This window comes from Elgaria multicarinata, chromosome 8, assembly GCF_023053635.1.
Source record: "Elgaria multicarinata webbii isolate HBS135686 ecotype San Diego chromosome 8, rElgMul1.1.pri, whole genome shotgun sequence".
Classification (NCBI taxonomy): Eukaryota; Metazoa; Chordata; class Lepidosauria; order Squamata; family Anguidae; genus Elgaria; species Elgaria multicarinata.
The window spans coordinates 61036483-61048528 of record NC_086178.1 but is presented as its reverse complement, the minus strand read 5'-3'; positions in this window follow the sequence as shown (position 1 = coordinate 61048528).

Below are 12046 nucleotides of genomic sequence, written 5' to 3'. Positions count from 1 at the left end.
TGTTGCAATTAAAACAAAATCTTACAAATACTTGCTTATGAAATACTACCATCTCATCCCAGTCATTATTTTACCGTTTTATCTTAAAGATGTAAATACCAGTTTTTAGCATTGGTTGTTATAAAACGTTTTAAGAGTCAAATGCATGGACCCCACTTGAATCTTATCAACTGATGACCCGTAGCTGACCACATGAGATGATTCTATTGTACAACGTTTTATTAGAGGTGATGTGAAAGTGTTTGATCTGTTTGATTCGTTTTCACATGACGTCATTGTTTGACCCTACCCTGGTACTGTGATAAACATTCATGTGTGAACTGGCCCTTAGAATTAGTCCATAAAAAAGATGGATGGACAATTTGACATTGATAGCTATGTTTAACTAATGTTGCCACACAGCAGGAATAGATGTAGGCAAAGCCATCTTGAGGTAGCTTCTTTCCCCAAAAATTTAACAATCAGTCTGTGTCTACTCTTCTTCATGGAATCAGAGGTTTTGTTGCTCACCAGAGTAAAGCATCATCTCCCTCCCCTTAATCTTCATCTGTCTTGCTGGTGTAACCTACCTAAATGGATTCTCAGGTAGAGCTAGGCATGAAAGATGAGACCCGTCAATTCTGGGCCTGGAAGATCGATGCATCATCTGTCTCTACTGAGATAAATCAGATTATAAGCATAGATAGCCGCTCTTCAGCACATATCTTCAGTGCTTCTGACAGCCTGTATCAGGCAGGAAGATAGCATTCCCCACTCCCACCTATGACACATCGATGTCCTTGACCTGGGCAAAATATAAATCAAGCATGCACCTGTTTTGTGTGTGCAAGTCACACACTCATATTTGAAGTTGCTGCTGCTGCAGCAGTCTTCTTTTGTAAGTAGTTGGAATCCACCAAACTGACTACCATCACAGAATGGGATATTAAAGAGAAGATGTTGCAAAACCATAAATCATCCCAAACATCAAGTAACTCTTCAGTCTCTTTAAGTCAGAAAGTATGGGAAAACTGGAAAGCATTTAAAATAGATCCAAAAAGAGAGAACTAATCTCAAGGTGCTGGGAAATAGTTTTATTCTTTAAGAAGCCAATCACATTGCAGCCCAATATATCACTTGGGGCCTTTCTCAGGGAAATTCCTAAAAAGCCCTGAAAGAACTTTGTCTTATACATTTGAAGGTAGGCTTCTCCTGGCTAGGGGATGCTGGGTGTTATACTCCCATACATCTAGAGGGTACCAGGTTGGGGAAGGGAATTTTAAGTCAATGAAATCCAGAGTAAACAGTTCCCAAACAAAGAAATTCAAACCTTTAGGACATTTCATCAATATTAGATTATACCTTTTATTATGTTAGTATACCAGAAGATGTAACTTTTTTTAAAAAAATAAATAAATAAGTATAACATATTAGGAAAATGATATTTTAATTAGGTGAACAAATAATAAATAAATTATGTGAACATGAAATTGATAACAATTTAATAGTAAACAAAACATTTTGGCCTGTTAAAAACCTTTCAGCACTAATCATAGGAACTACCATCACCAGAAAACAGATTGAGGTGAAAAGTTTTTTGTTTGTTTACTTCAAAATAATGACCTTGCTGTTTACACTAACTAAATGCTGACTCCTTATGCTCAGGAAAGGTTTTGGGGAAAATGCTGTAGAAATTCCCAATGTCTGAATATGAAGGGGAAAGATTAGCATCCCAAATTGTGACCCTTGGCTCAAACTACAAAACTGTTCAGGAGCAAATCACGATCAATTATCTCATCTGCTCAATACTGGTCAATTCCCAGTCCTTCAGAGGAACCTTTCATACTACCATGCTATACGATGCAGCTGTTCATTACACAGCTGTAGGCGAGGGAATAATCTACTGGATTTATTACTCTGTATTGTGTGTGTTTCTCTTAGCATGACCATTTTGCCTTCAGTGAAATCAGTACTTTGGTTGTGCTTTATGGGGGCAAAAATGTGATTTGGCATTAGCAGCTCAGATCCTGACACCTGTGCCTTGTACCCAGGCCATGCTCTTGGTCAACTTGTCCCTAAGCTTCATCAGTTTGTTTTCTGTGAAATAGGTACTGGAGCAGAAAACAGTGAGTTCAGAAGAGTATTTTGAAGCCCAGACCTCACTTTCTGCCTTGGATTTAGAATTTTGGGTATATTACTTTTCATTTAATCTCCCCAGATTCCACAAATAGGTGTTTTGTGATTGCCCATGCCCACCATGGCAGCAATTTTGTGGATGGGCAAGCCCCCACCCCACCCATGTCAGCTATTTTGTGAGATCACCCATCACTCATTCAAATTTCCTAATGTGCCCACTGGCCCCAAAAGGTCAGGCACCCCTGTTATAGCTAACGATGGTATATGAGACTTCAAATACCAAAGGGCAGGTAGGGGAGCTCAAAATGTCCCACATGGGGGAGGGCCATTTTGGAGAGAGAGAGAGAGAGAGAGAGAGAGAGAGAGAGAGAGAGAGAGAGAGAGAGAGACTGAGATTTCATTAAAACAAAAAGATCTCTCAATTAAAACAAAGCAGCTGAAAGCTGAGCTTTGGCTCGGCTCTGTCTTCCCTGCTTCTCTTAACTGCTCAACCATTTGCTGAAAATGCCCTACAACTGTCACTTCTTTCCTTAAGGTCCTGGATTATGCCCATGTAGTCCTTAGGCAAAAGAACTGTCATTGTTATCCCCCATTAATATCTCTACCATGTCCCTTCTCTGCTTCATGAGTTTCATCAATCAGTAACTCCCGGCAAAGCACAAAGAACACCTTCCTCGAACCAGAGCTTAGCTGTTACTTACTGCTGCATGTTGCTGAGCAGTTTTCAAACCACGATGGACAGATAATGCATTTCAATATTTCCCCAGAAGACTTCACAGTAAATGAAAGAGGGATTTAAGGCGTGTTTTCCCATTCTGAGTTGCTGTTTGTTGTCTGTCAACAGATTCCTTCTAGTTATTCTTAAATATTAAAGCTAGAAGCACACTGGCTTCAGCTGGCAGGTTGCCTAGCTGCGTGCGGCACTTTGGGCATTTTAAATCTCACCAAGATCTTGTGTGTGTTTAGTGGTGCCTTCCCTGGCAAGACGGGAAACAATTACAGTTATACATTTTAACCTTATGCAGATATTTGTCTTTCCACGTTAACATAATTTGGTGATATATACCCGACATCACGTTTCGGGGCTTGTAAGATTCCCCCACCCCCCGGCCCTGCAGCTCAAACAGAATACCCTTCAAGAAATTTAACTGTTATTGCAGCATCACTAAGCGCTGCATGTTTTTAAAAGTATGTTAGCAATAAAATACCTGAAGATGTTAACAAAAAAAAATCTTCTCAGGCAACTTGACTACTCGCATATTTCACATGAGGTAGTCAAGTGTTGAAGACATACATTTAATAACCACCAATGTCCTAATTCTGCAAGGGCAATGTCTGTTGTAAATAGGCTTCTATTTTCAGATGGCCCAATATAAGATCTCTTCTTTTCCCCCACCATAACCACAAGCAGAATTGCACAGACAAGCAGTGAGATGTTTGAAACTCTTGAGAAGTGTTGCCAAGTGATGGGTCTATTTAAGAAGCAAGCTTTGAACAAACTTTTTCGGTTGCACTTACTATTACCATAGAAATGGATAAGGTAGAAAGCATCCTTCTCTACCCTGGTGCCCTCCAGATGGTTTGGGCCACAATTCCTAGCAGTCTGGATCATTGGCCATGTTAGCTAGAACTAATGGAAGTTGAAGTCTAAAATATCTGGAGGACAACAGGTTGGAGAATGCTGGTATAAGGTCACAGTCAAAATGTATAGTACATATAAAAATGTATAGTGATTTTGTGCATTTGCCCCACAGAATCAGATAAATTGAAAATGAAAACACCTAGCCTGTGGTAAACTCAGGCTACAGATTTTGAAGATTCTATGGCTGTGACTTCAGTTGATGGAAATGGAACATACCAACCTTTTGATTGGTGGGGACTTTCTAACATACATTGAGAGATGGTACATTTGTATAGAGTGCAGTACCACTTCCTCTTCAGAAAACTGGAATTGGGAGCTTCTCTACATGAGTGTTTTATTGTGCACTCATGATTGGCCACTCATGATTGGCCACTTACTTGCATGTCCTTTACATGATGGCATTAATCTCCAGGATTTCCCTCATGTTTCCCCCCAGTAATCTCACTTTAAAAAAAGAGAGATAATGCAGTGTTTAAATTATCATGGGATGTCCCCAGTGTGTAAAACTGGGATAGTGTTATACTTCCACTACTAAATAGTGCTGTTTCATTGAATTGAATAGCATTTCCGAGAGGGGAAGTTTTCAATTCCAAATCTCGTAGTCACATTTTCAATTAGCCAGCCATTAACTCAGAAAGACTCCAGAAGAAGAAACCCTGGAAAGGGTATGTTCCCCACCACCACCACCACCCCCCCACACACTTAATCTAGAGACACCCTGGGTGTCATTACCAACCATGGCAATGAAAAGTTCCCCCATATGCTTATTATGCAGTACTGCTCCTTCTCAAGCAATCCCTATGGATATCAGGCTTCTAAATTGTAGCCTTTGTGTATCATATTCTGTGGAACACAGCAGATGTTTACCTCTGTAAGAACTGAATGGAAATGCCACAGTTGATTTCAAGAAGCGATGAAATACCTTTTGCCAAAAACTGTCTATGCACTTAACTCAGAAAGCTAAGTGCTCATCTTGCCAGGTGACAGAGGTGCTAAAGGAATACCAGAAGGACCCAGACAGGTCAATGTATTACATGTTAAATACGAAGTGAGGATGATTGCAGTGTCATATGAAAAGCAACGGTGTCACTAACCATTTGGATCACAGAAAGTACACCTTTTTAGCATTTAGCCATATACTTTACCCCTCACAAACTTAACAGTTTCTCTACTTTTCAGCTCTATATTCAGGATCTCTGAGAAAAAATTATACACATTGCCTTCTCACTGTCAGAAAATATCCTGAGCCAGTACCCAGTAATAGAATGAAAAACCTGCAGGTTCATTGCAAAGAAGCCAATTCCCATGGATTCCCCATGCTGGGAGGGGAGCTCAGCTACTTAAGGAGGTGTTCTCAGGGTGTTATTCTTGTGCTTTATTCACCTTTGAATTTGTTTATCCTGTTTATGGACTTTGTGGTTAATACCTCCAGAGAATTAAAAGTTGAAATGATGTGGAATGGTAAAGCAATATGCCATTTGGCTTCTCTCCCCCCGTCTACATTTGCTGTTTTCAGCTCACAAAACAGGAACAGTGGTGAACATTAGATACATGTCTATATATGTAAAGTGACAAGATTTATTGCACTAGACACAACAATGTTCTCTCGTCAGAGGTGAGAATTATTCAAGCAGGTTGTAATGAAACAAAACTGGGATATGTAGGCCTATGCTGCTGGCCTCAGAATCTTTTCTTTTTTCTCCATCCCTACACCTGTTGAAATCTAATAGAAGCCTGCTTCCTGCCCAGCCAGAACAATTTGGGTGTTAGATGGCTTTTGCGGGTGAGAAGATGCTGCACATGCAAGGCACACGTGGTCAGCGTGAGGCATGGGCGGAGCAGAGCTGATAAAAGCCTGCCCCACTAAAGCTCAGCCTTTTTTGCTTTCCAGCTTCCACCCTCCCTCCCTTTAACTAATATGGAATTACCCAGTCGCTCCCTTTGTAGGGGTGGGGGTGTAAGAATTTTACCTGCCACAAATTCATAGTTCTGTACAGGTTTTTGGCCCATACTGGAATTATGATTAGCGGAGGGTGAGTAAATAGATGAATTAGATTGGATTGACAGGGGTGTGCGGGAATTTGCATGATATTACAATAGGGATGGTGAGCACTCTGGCACCTTGGGGGCTGTGCAGCTCTCATGTCAGGATATGATTTGCCTTTGGGGACCTTCCTGCCTCACCTATTCCGAGCTATGCAGCACCGGGTGAGGATGACGCAGGTCAGTCTCCCCATACTTTCAAAGTGTCACATAACAGAGGGGCCGGGTTTACTTGACTCCTGTCTTTAGAGAGTGGCTCGCCCATAATGGCAGGCTAGATGCCTGAAGAAAGGATCTGATAGATTCCTGCACTTTCGCATGCAGATCCAGGGAGAGGTAAAGTTCCCTTATTTAACTAAAGAGGCCCTAGTTTATCCCAATCTCTGCTGCCTGTGTCTCTATTCCATGCTTCCTTTTCTACTTGCAAATGGTGCTTGCTGCAATGCACATTAGTTTTCCTAAGGTCCCACTTAATAAATGTATGGTGTAAATACATAAGAATGCTGGCAAGGGCAATAATGCTAGGAAGTATGCCTCTATTTGTCTATGAATGGCATCTTCTTTAAATGTGTTTACACTTTCACTTCCCTAAGTGCTAGCATGTACCAGGGAGCAGCTTTTCAGTTCCCTTGCAAAGTGAAAGCACTAGAGACTTACAGTATTTTTGGAATGTCTCTTTATGAATAAACAAGCTAAGCAGTGGGAAGCTGACAATCAGAAAGATGGAATATGGTGGTCACTCTTTAAAGCAACATCAGTTTCCCGAAAATCAAACTATTCTTCCCTCGTTGTCTAAGGCTCATTCCTCTCAGCCAACTGCAAAACTCACCCTTGCTTCTATTTCATTCTCTATATTCAAACTATTCTTCCCTTCCTGAGTTACAACCACACATATATAGAGGCCCTTTCTTGTTTTGCCCTGGAGTTGCCCCAGGATCATCCTTGTGCATCCAAATGATGTACAGGGAATCCCGGGGATGACCCAGGGCCAGGGGAAACCCTGGGAAACCAGGGTTTGCTGTGTGTGAATCCAGGGGGAGGATCTCAAGAGCAGAATGTCACGAGATCCTCTCCCCTCCCTCCCAGAAGGCCAGGAGGTGTAGAAAGGGCCAGAGAGAGGCATAACACTGAGTTCAGTCTCCTTACAGGCTGGAAAGTGTGACTTTCAAATTCCAACAGCATGGAGTAGCCACCAGGTATCAACAGCCATTGCGCAATCAATCAAGCTCTACAAAAGTCTACAGAGATTATCATCTCTTCACTTGACACAATGCAGTAGCATTACTTGTGTGTTTGGTTTCCATCCATCCTGCTCAAAAGTACAGCTAAGCAAGAACTGCTTACATAGAGTGATATGCAGTTTTGGGATGTGTGTGTAGGAAAGGTGACAAACAGTGAATTTTTGTAATCAGAAATACAGGTAATGGAGTTTCAGCTTGTGAGAATTCTACAGTATTCCCAGGCATGTGATGGCATGTGATGGACTATTTAATGCATCAGTTGAATTGTTTATGGTCGTCACTGATGTTCTAATTGTTTAATGGGGTGGTTGAAGTTTAATGGATAATTATTGTAGCTGTTTTACATCTTGTATATTTTAATTTTATTGTAAGTTGCCTTGACTCTTTTGTTGTTTGAGAAACTTGTTTAAGAAATTATAATAATAATATATATCACCTGTCCCGATGTGAATATACCCAGTCACTATGTTCAACATCTAAGGTCCTCCTCCGGGTGCCTACTCCAAGAGAGGTTCGGAGTGTGGCAATGAGGGACAGGGCCTTTTTGGTGGTGGCCCCCAGACTGTGGAATGATCTCCCTGACGAGGCTCGCCTGGCACCAATGCTGCTATCTTTCCAGCGCCAGGTTAAGACTTTCCTCTTTGCCCAGGCATATGGCAGTACATCTTAATCACCCACATGTTTAGTTTTTTAACAGTTTTTAATGCTTTGTGTGTGTATGTTTTGTGTTTTAGAATTTTAAATTTTGTATACTCATTTTTATCTTAATTTTAGAATTTCTGTAAACCGCCCAGAGAGCTCTGGCTATGGGAGCAGTATATAAGTGCAATAAATAAATAAATAAATAAATATAAGAATAAAGCCTGCCTCTTGTTAAACCTGAACAGTGAATCCAATCATTCCCCCAATAGCATTCTGCTGGTAAGCACAAACCGAAATGGAGCCATAACAGGGAAATAAAAGGGAAGTATCAGCATGCTGAGGAAAATCCTGAGGTTTGCAGAGGTGTAAAAAAAACTAACACCCACCTTTAACACACACAGAGAGAGAAGACAAAGGGGCTCAATGAGGACTTATTAGCTGAAGAATGTTGAGTGTTAGCTGGAAAAGGAAATGAAAGCAGAAAAGCAGGAATGAATGATGGTAGAAGAATCTGCTCAGGGGAGGAAATGGCTTGTTGGAACCCTGTACAGGAGCACTCCTGTTAGGAAGTGAAGGTACACTGCAACATTTTGTTGCTGTTCCCGCCTGTTTTGTAAACTGATAAACTAAAGAAGGTCTTTAGGGATTGCATGAGTTTTAGCATTCAAGACATGCGGCGAGAAAAAGGTCAAAGGAATCCAGTATGATGAATATAACGAGAAACAAGCATTTAACATTTGCACCCTTCTCTTGTCCTTTGCTTTTTCCAGTTGCTGTAGGGTTGCAGTTTTGTTGTTTTCCTTTTGCATAATTATTCCTGTATTGTGTGAACAAACACTTGAGACATATAACCACCCCTGCATCTGTTAGATTTGAATTCTAAACTCTGTGTCAACTGAGCCTCACTCACGCCTCAAAGAGACAATCACTTGTCCAAAATTCAAAGCTGCATATCCAGTTAGCCTAACAGAGCAAATATCCAGCCTCACAACGAACAAGTATGTTACCTATGAGAGCATAGATTACTGCCTCAAAGCAAATTCACTGCTGATACTAATGATCAACAACTCACAAATACAACTGAGGAATCCTGCTGCATGGATACAGCCTATGCCAGCCCCAGCATTGGATCCTAGCAGCCAAATTCTAGCTTCCCCCACACACCCTCCACCATCAAGGGATGCCAGTAAGACTTTAAATTAGGTTGTTCCTTAGTAGAACCTGTTACGTTTGTAATGCCAGTGTTTGTACTGAGCTTGGATACATATCTAACAAACTTCATTCTACAAATTGAGATTGATTATGAGCTTTTGCACAGCCTGCATGGCTATCTTTTCAATCTTCCCAGATAGCCTTTCACCCCAGCAGCACTTGCTGCAATGCCCATGTAGCATTGGGCTAAAAGCCTGTCTGGGAAGAGACCCATGCTGCTCCAAGCACGAGTGGAGCTTTTTAAAAGCTCTTACTATGTGGTATTTCAAGGGAAAGGAGGTCAGGAGGGGAATGGTGGAGCTTGGGGCAGCTGCCTGGTGGACAAGGAAGAGATCTGTGGTTTTGGCAGCAGTTTGTATGTACAAAACAAAATCTTGGAATAATGGAGGACTTCCATTCTGAGATTAGATGGAGGGAGCTGTAACCTGATGAGTGAATTGTGATTCTGTTGGGGTAATTGCAGCCATCATTAGAAAGGAGCAGCTGCCTGTGACTTCTTCTTATTATTATTATTATTATTATTTATTTATATAGCACCATCAATGTACATGGTGCTGTACAGAGTAAGACAGTAAATAGCAAGACCCTGCCGCATAGGCTTACATTCTAATAAAGTCATAGTAAAGCAATAAGGAGGGGGAGAGAATGCAAACAGGCACTGGGTAGGGTAAACAGGCACAGGGTAGGGAAAAACTAACAGTATAACTAACAGTCTAAAGTCCGAGTAACATCAAGTTTTAAAAGCTTTAGGGAAAAGAAAAGTTTTTAGCTGACTTCTACTGCTAAATTCTACAGACTCAGTGGCCAGTAAAGTGATCAAGGAAAACAACAACCCTTTATTTTGCACTAAAATAAACCTAGTCCAGACAATGAATATTTTTCTGGTCCAGGTGACATTGACATCCTGCATTAATCTCAACATACCTATATAAATACATATTTAAAGGAAGGCTCTGCACAGCCCCCCACCCCACCCCCCTGGACTCATCTCAGAGGCCATTTTGGAGTCTCTAAAAAGCCTCAGTTTGACTCATGGTGCTTTGGGGCTGGGCTGCCCTGATTCGGAACTGAAGCCAAAGCGTGGTTCTTCCCCCCCAAAAAAGTGGATCAGCCCTTGCAGGTTCCTGGGCACTGCCGATGTGGCTGACTGGGAGTCCATTGGACTTCCCACTGACTTCCCCCTTCCTCTCCCCTCCCTGCTCACCCCTCCCCCGAATCTGGAGCCACTGCTGCTGCCCACAGGAATTATCTTTACTATGTGTATTTATCCATTAGAGCTGTGATTTAAAAGTAAGATGGGGGCTCTCATGTTTTCATAGATCTGTGGCTGAAAACTATGAAAATGGCCCTTTCCAGCTGCTATAGTTTGCGGCTGTAGATCTATGAAAGTGAGAGAGATCATTTCTCACCTTTAAATTGCAGCTCTAATGGAGGAAGGTAGAGGGCAAAAATAAATTCCATTGTTGGTGGCAGTGGCTCTGAGTTCTGCTGGGTGAGTGGGGAGGGGGAAGGAGGGAGGTGAGTCAAATGAATTCATAGTTGCCCTTGTGTCATCTTTCCCAAGTGGAGGGAGGGAGCGCCCCACCCCCACCCCGAATCGGCATGAGACACCCTGAGGCACTTTAGAACTGATCCCCTTTGCCTTGCGGTGCATCAGGCCAACCCGGTACCACCTTGTAATCAGGCCAAGACAAGCCAAATCAGTCTGCCTTGCATTAGATTCAGGAGTTCAGACCGAGGCGGTGCACATCCCTAATTGAAATGTGATGTTTCTCCTAAAGCAAACCTTTAAATCTCTCAACACACACATTTAAATGAATCTTCTCCCAAGAACATATCCAGGTATGCAAAATGGACAGATAAATTCTAATCAGCACAAATTAGTCTGAGAGGTGCAGATAAGGTCATTTCATTTAGCCATACACAAAGATTAATTTCCTTAAGTATCCCTACTCCATACCCTCGTTTAGGTTACTGTCCAACAAATTTTCCTCCCTGCATAATGTTGACCGTTCACCCTGTTACCTACATACATAGCCTGCCTGCCAACCAGGTGGCCATCTAGTGTTTTTTTCTCTCTACTTCTTGCATGACTTTGTCCCACTGCAAGTCTCTGTGATATCACATTTGGTTACACTTCTAGCTACCACCACCTGCAATTCCATTAACACCCTCCAAAGACAATGATACTTGGAAGACTTACATACAGGCCATCTGCCAGTCCTGACACCCAAACAAATTAAAGTGTGGTTTGTTCCATCAATTTTATGTAATATTGCCTCATCTGATGGTGTTAAACATCTGACACATGGATCAATCTGATGCAGTACTGCTATGAAACCCTTTACTTTGTCAGTGTCAGCTTTAAGCCTATCCAGTTCCCTGAGTTAATGGATTTTTTAAAAGCTTATCTGAACCTTCAGTTTATAGAATCAATGCACCTAGTCTTGAAGACTAAAGAATTAGGGACAGGCTTGTATGTCAGAGATTAATCTAAATACCCAGCACTTTGTACATAAGCCTGCAAGTGGTTAGAACATCCATCCTGCTAACAGCTATTAATTCCTCTCCAAAAGGGTTTCACATATTCGTTCAATTAAAGTAGTTAAACAGCAATCAGAAGGTAAGTAACATTTCCAAACTCTCCCCAAAATCTTTTCAGGTGCAGGTAGAAAGGTGATTTTAACTATTTGATAGTGAAATTTAACATTGGAATAAAATACATGGATTAAATACTACAGGGACAGCTATTTACTCATGTTAATATGTAAAGGCACACTGCAGTTTGGCTAATCACATTTTTTCCCCTGAAGATAATACATGTTAGACTTGCGGCCTAAGTACATTCAGTTCACAATCATTTGTTTAATCATGGCTTTTATTCTGGAATAAGTATGGCTGCTTAGCTGGCATAACATGGGTACAGTTTTGCTCAGCTGTTTTATACAGAATTTTGTTTTTGGTTTTATAAACATCTGTGATTTATTTACAACTAGCAGATGGGCTGAGCTTTATGCAGGTTGGAATAGCCCTTCATTTGTACAGTGAAGCTTTCAAGCTAACCTACACCACCTAGACCAGATTTACAACAAGCAGGATATGACACATTGAAAATGATTTGAAACCTGTATATGTATGGCGTGTGTCCTGG